This window comes from Carcharhinus amblyrhynchos, chromosome 25 (assembly GCF_965287045.1).
Source record: "Carcharhinus amblyrhynchos chromosome 25, sCarAmb.v2.hapA, whole genome shotgun sequence".
Lineage (NCBI taxonomy): Eukaryota > Metazoa > Chordata > Chondrichthyes > Carcharhiniformes > Carcharhinidae > Carcharhinus > Carcharhinus amblyrhynchos.
The window spans coordinates 39,193,342-39,208,058 of record NC_137348.1 but is presented as its reverse complement, the minus strand read 5'-3'; the positions used below and the strand labels follow the sequence as shown (position 1 = coordinate 39,208,058).

The following is a 14,717-nucleotide window of genomic DNA, read 5'->3' as shown; positions in this document are numbered from 1 at the left end:
AAGCCAGAGTGATTTTGCCTATGGAAACTGAGATTTCACTTAAACTTGAGCTTACCCAAGCTTGGGCATAACAAAGGCAAGGCTTTGATAATCAGCTTGGGGTGCTCCTGAAGTTTAACCAACTAAAATGATTCGGCTTAACATTATAAAGCCCTAGTAAAGTTCAATTTCAAACCATCTTGCCTTCTAGAATGTTGGCTTGCTCTGTCATCTGGAATCAAGAGGAAAGGCTCACAAATCTACATCTGCAAGTTCTGTTTGTAAGCTTGATTGATGCTAAAGTAAAGTTTGTTTATTAGTCACAGGTAGGCTTACATTAACACAGCAATGAAGTTATTGTGAAAATCCCATAGTTGCCACACTCCGGCACCTGTTCAGTCTGCTTGAATACATCAGTTTAGTGAATCTAGCACTGAGGTTGATTTCATATCAAATTTTCATTGTTTGGTCTATCATCTTGAAGTAAACTTGACACAAAGGCCCATGTCTTTCAGCCGTTTTCCATGACAAGGAGGCTGGAAGCCTGCTTGATCTCGTCGTCAGATGAGCCAAGCACCTCAATCTCTGCAGCTCAGTTGCTTTTACCTGTTCAACCATGGGTTTTGTGATAATAAAAGATTTGCATTTATAAAGCACGTTTCATGACCTTGGTGGTTTACAACCAATTACTACACTTTAATAGGAAGATTGTGCTCCGTAAAGAGCAGAAATAAAACACCCAACTATATAACACTGGAACAACCCATAATACAGCCTAAGAATGGAGTCTCAAATGTCAGCTTTTTAAGGTTAACAAATTAACTGAATTATATTGAGGCGTTGACCAAAGCCATTTCTGTTTTGGCTGCCTTGACAATTAACTAATTACCCTGTTTCCTCAGGAAGTCCTGCCATGTCATATGCTTTGAAAAAATTGTAGGATTTTTGACCAAGGCGATTTCAGAAATGCTGCTGAAAATTTATATCTTTGTCAGTAATCTCCTAATATGATCTATGGCAAGATTTTACAGGTGGGAAGAAAGAGGTTGAATTTGTCAAGGTGACGTGTCTTACCTATAAATTCAGGTTACTGGCCCATAGAATATTTGTGTGTTTTACAGAGCCTCTGACACTTCTTCAGCTGCTAGCTTCTGTGCGGTTTTTATCTTATTAATAAATACCCTTTGTGTGCCTGATGAAGTCTGTGAGCGTGCATCATTATAGAAATTACAGATCTTTAAGGGTAATGCTATTCATTGACCTTAAATATTATGTTGATTACTGACACATTTTCAACATCGAAAGTATTGTTTTATAAATCGGATCAGATTGAAAACTGTGGGGCATAGTTGCTGTTTTCAATCTCGCATCATTTGGTACTTTATGAATCATTCAGACCTAACATAACCTTTAGAATTTTCTTTGTGGAGGCGTTCATAGGATGATGCAGCATTTTGAGATTTTCATTTTAATACCTCTTTAAAGTTTCTGTCAAACTGCTATGTGTCACATACTGAAGTAGGTTCCATATTCAATTTCATTTTACTTTGTGTAAAATGGTTGCCCTAAAAACCCTGCAGTAGAGATTGTAGTTTGTTGAACAGACTGCATGGATATTTGACACCAAAATTTTGAAATGCCAGCAAAAATAGGCCAAGCTAATTGATCCTGATGAACTGCAGTTAAACAGGAAACAAACTTTGATATTGACTCTTATAAATAAGACACATTGACATAGCACTGCACCAATCCTTGAGCTAGTTAGTCTAGATCCAAAATAGGACATATTTCAAACCTTGAAATCCTTCAATGGTTATTTTTTAAACATATGATCAAAAATGTAAAGTTTAAAGCAATGCCTCAGCCCCTTCATGATCTTATCTGCATTTATTTGTAGTCATGAATTATTTGACTAGAATTTGTCCATTTCTACACTACATACCCAATAATGATGTAATTTCCTCAAATTTGAGCTATATATAACAGTGTGGCACTTGCAGGTAGAGCAATTTATAATATAGAAATGCATTTATCTACATCTAGTGTGCAGGCTACAGTACAAAGTGTCCCTCAGGAAATAAGAGATTGCTGTCATTCCATGATTCGTGCAAAACATTTTTTGATATAACATTGTTGATGTGCTCTTTCAAGATTAAGATAAGCCATCTGAGCACTAGCATTACAGTAATGGCTTGGATTGAGTATTATAGTTGGACCAAAGCCCTTTCTCTATCTAATCACAGGATTATTGTGGAAAGTAGGATTTGAACTGTAGCTGACAAACCTTAGTGGATGTGGGTTATCTTTTAAATCTTTGTTATTAAGGGAGAGCTTGATCTTAAGGTTGAAAAAAATTAATTTGTTTACCTTAATGCCGCCGCCTCTCCTATTGAAGAATTAAATTTATAATATTGAACATGAGAGACTATTGTTTTACTGTAATTTGATTCTTGAGAATTAATAACTTGTGCCATCAGTTTATTGCAGCAGCATTTTGCTGGGGAGCTGTTTGAACACAGGTCATTGTTATAATTAAGTGGGGCATTGGGACGGTAAGGGGGCCCAATCAGAGAAAAGCCCCTCGGATCCAGTCAGTCTACCAGCATTCACTGCTCCATGAGGTCTTACTCTGGCTTATTCATTGCTGACTATTTTTTAAATTGCTCATTTTGATTTGGCATTTGCTGGTGGCCAGCAGCTCTGCAAACCCACTGGAGACTGGTCACCAGTCCCAGTCTGGGAACTCTTTTATTACAGTGGATGTTGGCTTCTGGAATGGTGTTTATTAATTTCAACCAGCTGCCGAGAAATCAGGAAGTGGCTTTGGCCTGTTGCCTGACCAAAGGAGTGAAATATTTTACCCAGACTATGGGTCTGATTAAATGAGAACAGTGCTACAGTTGCCTCTTTTTTTATTTTCTTCTCATGATGAGTGAATTTGAAACCACTGTGCTCTGTCTTACCATGGGAACGAATTGCTGTACTTAATTGACAACAGCAAATTTAAATTCATTATATCCCTGCAAATCTATCCAGTGGTTAAAAATGAAATGTTCTGCTCAAAGTTGAATATAGCTGAATGTTCTGAGGTTCTCCAAAGGCTGGATTTGTAAATATAGCTCCTCTTTGATATTGAGCAGTGCATTCCTGGGATGCTGCACATTTGATTCCTGCATAACAAGAACACAGAATTGGCAATCCAAATTCCTTCACCCATGTTGAAAAGCCCTCTGAACACCAGCAATCCATCACCTCAGAAGGAAGGTTATCAATTGGGCATGGTAGTAGGGGGTGCATGGTACCCAGAATAATTTGATCTTCAGAGTAGGATGAGAGAAAATGGGAGGCAAGAGGGTGTACCTTGACTATGGATTGAGGCATTTTGTGGCTGAGGATTATATATTTTTTAAGATTCAGTATTAAATTTTAGAGCCATGTTTCAGTGTCTGTTTCTTATGCCATCTGTGTTAATTTGGGTTGTGATAATTCCATTCCTTGAGCTAGGTTATTGTTGAAACTGCAAACTGCACGGTCCCTGTTGGCACTGAAGAGGCAAACCAGCAGCTATTAGCATTCATTTTAAAAACAACATTTCCTAAGCTTCAAAGATTTGTTAAAACACCAGCTACTGTCAAAATGGAGTATTGGCCATTAGGAACACATTTGTTTCAGCTTATGGACTGTTGTCATGGAGACAAGTTCTTTGTGTGCCAGGATCCATTATCCAAAGCAAGAATGCTTTTTGAGAGTGAAATAGCTTGCCCTGCTCCAGCCAAGTGAAATTGCCTGAATCCCTAAGGAAAAATAGACTATATTTTAACAGCCTGCATAACTTTGTCTGTAGTTTGCTTGCATTGCTGTTTTTTGTGTGAAGGCAAATTTTGCTGACAGCAAATGGATTTGTTTTTGTTTCTCTGCACTGCTCCCCAAGGAAAAGGAACAAAATGAAAATAGTGGTTATTTGGGCACAGTGCCCTCTGTCTCCTGATAGCTAGAAAAAAAAACTGATTGTTGTCCAGTCATATGGCTTCAGGCAAAATGTGAACTTAATTGTTCACATATAAGTTTGGAGAGTTCACAGCCAGGCAAGCTGCTGTTTGTGATATAGATAGGTGTGCTTGATAGTAACTATTATGTTGTAATTGACCTCAGCTAATGCCTTAGACCACCTTGTGGCCAGTGTACTTCGGTGCGCTCCTCATTTCATAGACATTCATTAGGCTGAAGTTTTCAATTGGATTCCAGATTCCTTTGTCTTGTTAGCTCCTATTGTGTATGGAAATACTTTCTACTTGTTGAGAAGATGCTGCTGGACTGAACCAGTCCATCTCAGTTATTGCCACTGGAGCTGATGGACAAATGTGCTGGTCTGTGAGTTTCCATCGTTATGAAAAATGACAAGAAAATTGTAGGAAAGCTGCTGAGTTTTGCTGATTCTTTGCCATTTTGGTGCTTGGAGATTTCTTAGAATCTGGCCACAGCCAAAGGTAGAAGAATCACAAAACTAGGCCAGATCTTATTAAATCAAAACAACACCATGCTTATTCCTGGTGGTAAGAGTCCCCCTGAAGTATAAATGGAGCCCTCTAACTTCACGTGGATTTAAGTTGTTCCTACTTCTGTTTCCTTATTTTTTGACAATTTTTTTTAAGGGTTTATTTTTTGTCAGAATTTCTAGTTACTACTTTTCCACAGAATAATTGTATCAAAATACGTTTTTTTCCTAAAAGAAAATCAGACGAGATAACCATTCTAATGCATTGATTACTGCACATGCCCAACACACACACAATGTCAGTTAGTGAGGTGTTTGTAACTAATAGAAGATAAACTTTATCCTACCAGCTAATAAAAATGAATAACTGGTGTTGCATACCCTGCTGATTAATATATAACGTGGTGCAACATCAGCCTCACAAGAATTGCTCCCCTTTGACCAATTTACAGAAAATACTCCAATCTTTTGACAAGCTTGGAAATTAATTTCTGGAAATATTTAGAACTGGTTTTCTGTCTTCCAAGATGCTAGCTCCACTTTGCAGTTGCTTGCAATTGCTCACAGTTGCTGCAGAACTGTGCATAACAAGTGCACTTATTATGTTTAGTTGGGATCTTGGTCTAGTCTTTTTAAGGCTAATGCTGATGTACATCATGTGGGAGGATTGGTATAAATAGAATCCAAGATCAATTGAATATAATTATTTTTAAGATTGATTTGTTGTTTTGTAGAAAGTATGATGATACTTTTGAGTCTGTTGCAGCAGTCCTTTGTCAGAAGAAAAGGGGTTTGTAATTAATTCAGTCAGCAAAGCTTTAAATAAACCAATGTTTAAATGTAGCCTTGCACAGCAGTCAAGGCTACTTTGACAAATCATGCTGTCACAACAGTGCGAATGTTTTTAAAATTTATTTAAAAGACATTTTATTCCCATGAATATTTTTAATTGATAATCTTAATCTGAGTATTAATTTATTGGAATTACTTTCTTTTTATCATCTTGTTCTTTTAATTGATTTGTCATGTGATCATAAAACAATGCAGCGTAGAAAGAGGCCACTCGGCCTATCATGCTTGTACTGGCTCTTTGTTAGAATGAGCCAATCCAATGATCGTAGCATTTTTCTCCTTGGCTTTGAAATGTCTTTCCCCTCAGTACTTTAAACCTGTGATATTGGCTACATAAATTATAGAGTTTGGTCCTAAGTTAGTTTGGGGTTTTAAAGATGCAATTAAATTAGACCTTCTGATGAAAAGTTTCTCTCCACAGACTGTGACACTAATAAATAATAAACTTTAAACTTTGTGAGGAAAAGGTGCTGAATTTGGGGCCCATGAAAAGGATGTTTACGTCGTGTTTCTGTGAATGTGGTTTCCCCCTGCTTTTATTGGTTTATTGTATGCAATGGTACTTTATAGTTTAAAAGTGCTTGAAATTCTAGCAGCATTACAGCTTAGTTCATGTAACTCCCCACAGTTTGAACTTATAGAAATGGAATACAGCCAACCTGACCCTGTCTGGTCCATGTGATCGCAGTCCAGCAGAAGTGTGATTGCCATTATTACCCTTTTAAATTGGTCTAGAAACTACTGAGTTGCCACACCATCATCTTGGGGCAGCTAAGAATAAATGATAAATGTTGGCCTTGCCAGTGGTGTCCACATCCTGAGAAGGAATTCAAACTTGCATCTGTTGTTTGCTGTATAAAACGCTAACCATCAGCCCTGTGGAAGTTACCTTTCATTCTGTGATTGTATTGTATGTTTCTTTGCCACACAAAGTACAATTTTGTCTTTTAAAAAGCATGAGATAGTTACATGGCTAGGATGGGTATAGAAGGATATGGGCCAAATGCAGGCAATTGGGACTAGTTTAATTGTAAAAACTGGGTGGCATGGACAAGTTGGGCTGAAGGGCCTGTTTCCATGCTGCAAACCCCTATGACCTGATGAATATTTCCAGTTTTTTTATCCCACCACAACCCTACTGTAGTTTAGACTGGTAAAAGCGCTTCTGAGAAGAATTGTTCAGTTTCATAAATAAGAAATATGTGAAGAATAGTGTGGAGAAAAAAAGGCATTGCTGTTGGGATTAAAAAATACCAACCTCAAATTTGCATTGTGCAACAGTTATTACCTTGACTCTATCCTTCTGTCAATAGCAATTTCTGAAGATAGGGGTTGCAAGCAACGTTCATTTAACAGTGAGTTAAAATTTGGCATAAAGCATTTAAGGGAATGGTGTGGAGTTACTTAGGCACGTGAGCGGGATGGAGGGATATAGGAGACGGTTTTAAATAAGGTTCAGGAGCCTTGGGACGTCCCTGGGAATTAATTGATTCCTATGGACCTTCCAACATATTTTCTGGCTCACTTGTTTTACTTTTGAGATTCTGGGGATTCCCTTGAATGTTTGTATAAGGATGTGCATGGTATTGATGTTTTTCTCTTTTAATCCACAGGTAGTTCGGTCTGCCTTGTTGCCTAACAAGGGGCATACACGCGATGGGCCGTGCGAGGACTGCTCTTGGATGTTTTGAGAGTAGCCTAGTACTTCACGTCGTTAGTGTACGCTTAAACTGGACCAGATGCTGGGCAACACGACAGCTCAGTGACTATCACTGTTTACTGTGCAGATACGTGGATTTCAGCCACTGTCTGCGGGAGTTTGTGCATTCTCCCCGTGCTTGCGTGGGTTTTCTCCGGGTGCTCCGGTTTCCTCCCATACCCCAAAGATGTGCTGTTAGGCTGATTGGTGTAACGAATTGTCCCTAAATTAGCCTTCAATGTGGAATGCCATAAGCATAGACAAGGGTTATAGGTGGAGAGAGGACTCATAATGTTAAAATGGCGGCATGGGCTCATTGGGCTGGAGGGCCTGTTTCCTGTGCTTTGTTCTTTGTAACGGGGGCAGGGGATTTGGGGAGGGGCGGGGTGTGGCAGACAACAAAGTAGAGTTGAAGCCACAACATCATCAGCCATGTTATGGTGGAGCAGACTCTAAGAGCCAAATGACCTACTCCTGTTCCAAGTTTTAAGTTCCTATGAAGGTAGGATATAGGACTTGGCTGTTAATGACCCTTGCTTGCAACCACTAACTTCAGAAATTGAGGGCCAGTTCAGCTAATTGGTTGGACAGCTGGTTTAGGGATGCAGAGCAACACCAACAGATTGGCTTCAATTCCCATACTGGCTGAGGTAATTCATGAAGGACCTGCCTTCTCAACCTTGCCCCTCGCCTCTGAGGTGTGGTGATCCTCAGGCTAAATCACCACCAGTCAACATATGGTCATCTGGGACTGTGGCGACTTTACCTTACCTTTGAACACTCTAGAGGATGTCAATATATAAAAGAAGAAAGTGCTGGGTATCCTAAATTGCACTAAGGTAGGCAAGTCCCTGGGGCAAGGATAGAAATAACTGGGGCCTTAACAGATATCTTGACATCCTCTTTGACCTCAGGCAAGGTTCCAGAGGCCTGAAGAATAGCCAATATTGTTCCCTTGTTTTAGAAAGGAAGCAGGGATATTCTAGGCAGGTGAACCTGACATCAGTGTTGGGGAAGCTTTGGGACAAGATACTGAGGGACAGGATATATGCACTTTTGGAAGAAAATGGACTAGTTAGTGACAGGTGACATGGTTTTGTATGGGCAAGGTCATGTCTCACCAACTTGATTGAGCTTTTTGAAGCGGTGACAAAGATAATTGATGGAAGGGCTGTGGATGTAGTTTATGTGGATTTTAGTTCGGTGTTTGACAAGGTCCCACTTGGTAGACTGGTACAAAGATTAAAATCACATGGGATTTGGGGTGGGTTGGCTCGATGGATACATGACTGGCTTCATAGAATCATACAGTGCAGGAGGAGGCCTTTTGGCCCTTTTGAGTCATCAACGACCACAACCCCACTCAGACCCTTTTCCCTGTATGTACCCTAGTTAATCCCCCTGATATTAAGGGCAATTTAGTATGGCTAATTAACCTAATTTGCACATCTTTGGAGAGTGGGAAGAAACTGGAGCACCTAGAGAAAACCCACACAGAAATGAGAAGAATGTGCAGACTCCACATGGATAGTGATCTGAGGCTGAAATTGAACCTGGGTCCCTGGCACTGTGAGGCAGCAGTGCTAACCGCAGTGCCACTGTGCCGCATGGCTTGATCATAGAAGACAGTGAGTAGTGGTGGAAGGATGTTTTCAGACCACATTTGGAGTATTGCATGCAGTTCTGGTCACCACAGTACCAGAAGGATGTGGAAGCTTTGGAGAGAGCGCAAAGAAGTTTCACCAGAATGTTGCCGGGTCTCAAGAGTGGTGATTGTGAGGAGAGGTTGAATAAATTAGGATTGTTTTCACCGGAAAGAGGGAGGCTGAGGAGAGACCTAATAGAGGTCTACAAATTGAGAGGCATGGACAGGGTGGATAGTCAGAGGCTTTTTCCCAGGGTGGAAGTGTCAATTACAAGAGGGCATAGGTTCCAGGTGAGAGGAGGAAAGTTTAAGGAAGATTTGCAGGGGAAGTTTTTCATGGAAAATCTGCTGGATGCCTGGAATGTGCTGCCAGAGGTGGTGGTGGAAGCAGGTACATTAGCAACATTTAAGAGGCATCTGCAGGGTACATGAACAGAGATGGCATAGAGTAAGAACCAACAGTTTTCTTAGTTTAGTTAAGGCATCATGATTGGTAGGGCCAAAAGGCTAGTTCCTGTGCTGTAATTTTCTTTTGTTCTTGTAATTTGTCCTTTCCTTAATATGTCCTTATTTAAACTAATGAAAACTGCCCACAATGCAAATCATTTCTATACTGAGCTACCTATATAAAAATGATGTAAATCACAAGTTTTGTGGCATGTTCACTGTTCTGCTGGGCACTTTAGTAACGCAAAATTTTTTAAGGATGTGTTTTGGAATGAAGCATGTATTAAACAGAGTTGCTTCCTGTATTGTATTTTGGTGTCACCTTGCAAAATGTGACACTGCTGGTTTGTTTGAAGCAGCCTAGCTGGTGTTCTAGGGAAGGATTGACTGAAAGCTTTGCAGTCTACTTGTTGCATGTGTGTTCTTTGCAAATGTCCCGAGCACCTGTCCTTTATTTGAGCATACAAGCAATATACTGTTGGTTCAATATCTTGACTGTTGCTTCATTGTGAATGTGTTTGTACATTTTGGTAAATAAGATAATCCAGCAATGGTAGTTCTTTGAGAGCGAAGCAGGTCTTCAGAGAATACACAATGGTGGACTTGAATTATACTGTCTGTATTATGAATCAGCCTACAACAAGCTGCTGCTATGGAACTGAACCTCCCTTTGGCTCAGCAGAAAGTCATGTTCAAGTTGAAATGTTAGCTCTATTTCTTTCTGTATGGATGCTGCTAGACCTGCTGACTATTTCTAGCACATTAATTTTATTTACGATTTCCAGTATCAGCAATATTTTGCTATTATTATACTACCATGGAAATGCTTGTCTGAAACAGGTTTTACATGGTGGCTTTCTTATTCCTTGTAATTGTTTTGCCAGGACCGACGTTGGTTCTTGCACCTCATTTCAAGTGTTGCCACATTCACAGTCAGATCCAATCCTCGTGGGCATTGCTTTTCAAAGCCTTTCTTTGCTGTTGGCCTCGCGTTCTTTCTTAATCTCGTCTGTGCTGGGATATCTGAAGCCGAAGGGAAAACTAATTTCTTGAACCCCCCTCCCATTTAGATTTTATTATTTGTGTTCCTAAAAATATACTTTATTTATAAAATTAATAAATGTACTTTGCAAAACATTTCTAAACAGACATTAAAAAGTTTGATAAAATTCAACTTTTCTCCATAGAGCATGTTGCATTCTGAGGTGCCTGAGTACAATTGCAATATTTACCATATGCAGTCTATGTCATAATGTGGAGATGCTGGTGTTGGACTGGGGTAAACACAGTAAGAAGTCTCTCAACACTAGGTTAAAGTCCAACAGGTTTATTTGGTAGTAAACGCCATTAGCTTTCGGGGCTTGCCCCTTATTCAGGTGAGTGGGAGTTCTGACCACAAACAGAGCATATAAAGGCACACACAGTTCACAAAGAACAATACAACACAGGAAACAGGCCCTTCGGCCCTCCAAGCCTGCGCCACTCATTGGTCCAACTAGACCATTCTTTTGTATCCCTCCATTCCCACTCTGCTCATGTGACTATCCAGATAAGTCTTAAACGATCCCAGCGTGTCTGCTTCCTCCACCCTGCTTGGCAGTGCATTCCAGGCCCCCACCACCCTCTGTGTAAAATACGTCCCTCTGATATCTGAGTTAAACCTTGCCCCCCCTCACCTTGAACCTGTGACCCCTCCTGTTTGTCACCTCTGATCTGGGAAAAATCTTCCCACTGTTCACCCTATCTGAACCCTTCATAATTTTATATACCTCTATTAGGTCTCCCCTCATTCTCTGTCTTTCCAGGGGGAACAACCCCAGTTTACCCAATATCTCCTCATAGCTAAGACCCTCCATACCAAGCAACATCCTAATAAACCTTCTCTGATCTCTCTCCAAAGCCTCCACATCCTTCTGGTAGTGCGGCGACCAGAACTGGATGCAGTACTCCAAATGTGGCCTAACCAACGTTCTGTACAGTTGTAACATCAGACGCCAATTTTTATACTCTGTACCTCGTCCTATAAAGGCAAGCGTGCCATATGCCGCCTTCACCACTTTCTCCACCTGTGCTGCCACCTTCAAGGATCTGTGGACTTGCACACCCAGGTCTCTCTGTGTGTTTATACTTTTGATGGCTCTGCCATTTATTGTATAGCTCTCCCTACATGAGTTCTGCCAAAATGCATCACTTCACATTTATCTGGATTAAATTCCATCTGCCCAATTTTCCAGCCTATCTATATCCTGCTGTATTCTCCGACAATGTTCATCACTGTCCGCAAGTCTAGCCATCTTTGTGTCATCCACAAACTTGCTGATCACACCAGTTACTACACCTTCCAAATCATTTATATATATCACAAATAGCAGCAGTCCCAGTACAGAGTCCACTGATCAAAGACCTCCAGCCAGAAAAAGACCCTTCCACTGCTACCCTTTGTCTCCTGTGACCAAGCCAGTTCTCTACCCATCTAGCCACCTCTCCTTTTATCCCATGAGATTTAACCTTTTGCACCAACCTGCCATGAGGGACTTTGTCAAACGCTTTACTAAAATCCATATAGACGACATCCACGGCCCTTCCCTCATCAACTGTTTTTGTCCCCTCAAAAAACTCCAGCAAATTTTGAGAGGCATGACCTTCCTCTTACAAAACCATGCTGCCTATCACTAATGAGATTATTCCGTTCTAAATGTGCATACATCCTATCCCTAAGAATCCTTTCCAACAATTTCCCTACCACGGACGTCAAGCTCACCGGCCTATAATTACAGAATAGAATGCAGATTAGAATGCAAGTCTTTACAGCTTAATCAAATCTTAAAAGTGCAGACAATGTGAGTGGAGATGGCATTAAGCGTAGGTTAAAGGGATGTGTATTGTCTCCAGACAGGACAGTAAGTGAGATGTTGCAAGCCCAGGCAAGTCATGGGGGTTACAGGTAGTGTGACATGAACCCAAGATGCCGGTTGAGGCTGTCCTTGTGTGTGGAATTTGGCTATCAGTTTCTGCTCAGCAATTCTGCATTGTTGTATGTTGCGAAGGCCACCTTGGAGAACGTTTACCTGAAGATCAGAGGCCGTACGCTCGTGACCGCTGAGTGTCCATGTCATACACAAAGCTTGAGGGGTTCCATACACCTTCCAGTGGATTTTCTCATGTTACTGCATCTCTGCAGACCGTGGGAATGTGTTGCTTTTGTGTTGGAGTGCATTTTTATTGGCATCAACAGCTCCCATGCGGTCTTGCCAAAGTTACACTTGCTGGTATGAGCCAAGAGAGCAAATGTGGCCAGGCATGCTAAACTTGGGTCAACCATCACTCAGTATCTGTCTGAGCAGGGATCATGAGGTATCCTGAGTGAACTTACACTCCCCTAACTTGGAGACATTATGAATCACTTATGCTCCTGCTGCCAGGAATGAGAAAATAAAATGACCACATGCAAGAGGAAGACTTCTGTGCTTCTATGCAAAATGAGCTGGGTAAAAGTCAAGCGTCTGTAATGTAATTTAGATTAAAGTAAAAATAAATGAATGTGATTCTAAAAGAAAATGAAAATGATTTAGCTGTGGCTATCCTAATCACATTGTTTGGAAAGCTCTCTGGTCTAGTGAATAAAGACAATGCTATTTTTTACTAATCCATGTAGGCAAGCACTCTGCCAGGTTAGCTGTTCTCAATTCAGACAGCACTCAGAGCACCAGAGTTGGCCTTGTTGTCCCTGGGCTATGTGGGGAAAATTCCATTTGGGTTCCCACTTCTGATCACATGTAACTTTCCACTATCTGGCTGCAAATGGCTGTGAAATAAGCTATGGAAGTCTTTAGCTTTTTTTGTGAGCGTAATCATCAGTATAAAACTTATACAGCTTGGTCAGAGCCATTTGGCTCTGGGGGCAAAAAAGTGTCATGGGTAGGAGGCTGGTGTTTTTGACATGAGAATAGAATGAGTCTGTTTCCACCTCCTCAAAAGACTGAGGAACTTGCACATTGGAGGAGGACTTAATCAGCAATCAGTGGTGAAATAAGAACAGGAAAGGCTGGAAATACTCAGCACATCTGGCAGCATCTGCAGGGGGAGAAAAGCAGTTAGCTTTTTGGTTTGATGATCTTCTGTCAGGAAAGGGTTAGCATGCATCTTCCAGCAAGAATATTTAATTCCCCACATTTCCACGTGGCTATTCAAATTCATGTAAGTATTCTGATCAAAGAGGTGTGATAATCATGTAAATGTATTCCTGGTATTGCAGAGATTGCTTGGAGACACATGAAGCCATTATACAGCCAGTTGCAGAATAAGATTGAAATTTGCATTAACCAATTCTGTTAAACTGGTTTGATGGCATGTATGTGAGTTATAAAAACTAGAGTGTATTAGGTTCGATGCCACAACTATGTTGAGATTGCTATACTAGGGTGCTTTTGCAGCAGAAAAATTGGCCTCGGCATTCTTGGGCTAGGAAGACGAAAATTCAACCCAAGTATCTGCTCCTTTTATGAGTAAATAACTTGCTGACATTTCCTTGTGGAAGGTCAGCAAGAATGTTCAGTTGGCTGAAATACCAGAAGGTAACTGGTATCAGTGACAGAATGATTTGGTGCTTGAAGAGTAAGGAGAAGTTGATCCTACCTTCTTGAACCAAAAGAGAAAATGCTGGAAAGTCTCAGCAGGTCTAGCAACATCTGTAAGGAGAGAAAAGAGCTGATGTTTGAAGTCAAAGCTAAAAGGCATTTTATCCTGTCGTCTTGAGCCTTTTTTCTAAAGAAAAACCAACAAAATACGGTAATTTTCACTTTGCATCAAACTTCATTTTAAATCTAATAGGGAAATATTTTCCTTTGTAATCCTATTCAAAAAAATTGCTGTTACTCAACCTTGCTGGCAGGGCTTATTTGTCATTCATTGGGAATTTTCGCTGACATTTTTCTAAAGATTTTGCTGGAAGCTTTCACATTTTAACAGTGGTTGCTGTCTGGTCCAGTTAAACACTCTAGCAAGTAAATTATTTTTATCATTATAGATTTGTTAGTATTAATATGTTGCAGTGTCTGCCATTCTTATCTGTTTTACGAATTAAAGCTCTCGTCATCTTGGATTAGTGGGCACTTAACATTATCATCAAGTCAGAAGCCCCACTCCTGAAGCCAAAGGCGTGGTGGGGAATTTTAAACTTAGCTTCCGCCTGAGGATGTGACATAATAGGTACATCAGTGAAACTGGGCCCCAAACTGCCATAAAGAGGAATACTCCCAGATTAACTGCGGCAGGCATGGTGGCAGTTGAGTGACCTGTTTAGGAGACGCATGCCTGTGATAAGCGTGCACTACTAAGGCTCTCTTCCTCCGATTCTGACAGCCGTTTAAATTTAATGCTTTCTCAGCAGGTCTCCCATGACTGGAAAAAGTAATAGTTAAAGGAAGTGTGGAGCAGCCAGGTTAAGCAGGTTAATGCTTTTTATGATATTGCTGTGGGTCAGAAGGAGCAAGAGAGCTTCCAGTCCTGCACACACCCCGAATTCCTCCAGCAAATCTTGTGAAGTGCTGATAATGTCCCTATTAAACCTTTTCCCAAACCTTTCCGAGTCCAAGAACTAT

The 14,717-nt window shown here is 40.6% G+C and overlaps 1 protein-coding gene and 1 pseudogene across 1 annotated transcript in view; both read left to right on the top strand.

The window, feature by feature from the left end:
- LOC145358300 (neural proliferation differentiation and control protein 1-like) overlaps positions 1 to 14,717 on the top strand; it is a 179,512-nt gene that overhangs the window by 64,272 nt on the left and 100,523 nt on the right. The window lies entirely within an intron of this gene.
- LOC145358322 (U6 snRNA-associated Sm-like protein LSm5 pseudogene) lies at positions 4,283 to 4,555 on the top strand (annotated as a pseudogene).